Consider the following 690-nt stretch of genomic DNA (forward strand, 5'->3'; position numbering starts at 1 on the left):
AAATGTGTTGCTGGAAAAGCGCAGCAGGTCAGGCAGCATCCAGGGAACAGGAGAATCGACGTTTCGGGCATAAGCCCTTCTTCAGGAATGAGGAAAGTTTGTCCAGCAGGCTAAGATAAAAGGTAGGGAGGAGGGACTTGGGGGAGGGGCGTCGGAAATGTGATAGTTGGAAAGAGGTCAAGGTGATGGTGATAGGTCAGACTGGGGTGGTGGCGGAGAGGTCAGGAAGAAGATAGCAGGTTAGGAAGGCGGTGCTGAATTCGATGGATTTGACTGAGACAAGGTGGGGGGAGGGGAAATGAGGAAACTGGTGAAATCCGAATCTGATCCTTTGGTATCTCATCCCTAGCTTGTGTAAATTAGAAAATGATCTTCAGAGCATCTGCTATTTTTTCCTGAGTTCTGTTGTTATTATTAGCCTAGGATACAATGCATCTGGCCCTGATGATTTATCCACTTCCTGAAGGTCAGTCCTTCCAGTACTTTCCTTCTCATAAGCTTATTTGAATAAATATTTCACATTCTAGTTAAAGCAACGTCGTCTTAATCCCTATGCTTTGTGAAGACAGACAAAATGCACATTAAAATCCTTGCCCACATCTGCAAGTTATCTTGTGTTTCTATGATAGGCCCGAATCTTAGTCATTCTCCTGCTCTTCATCCACTGATAGGGAGTTGGTTAGCTCTTGG

The sequence above is a fragment of the Chiloscyllium plagiosum genome, chromosome 24 (genome assembly GCF_004010195.1).
Source record: "Chiloscyllium plagiosum isolate BGI_BamShark_2017 chromosome 24, ASM401019v2, whole genome shotgun sequence".
NCBI lineage: Eukaryota > Metazoa > Chordata > Chondrichthyes > Orectolobiformes > Hemiscylliidae > Chiloscyllium > Chiloscyllium plagiosum.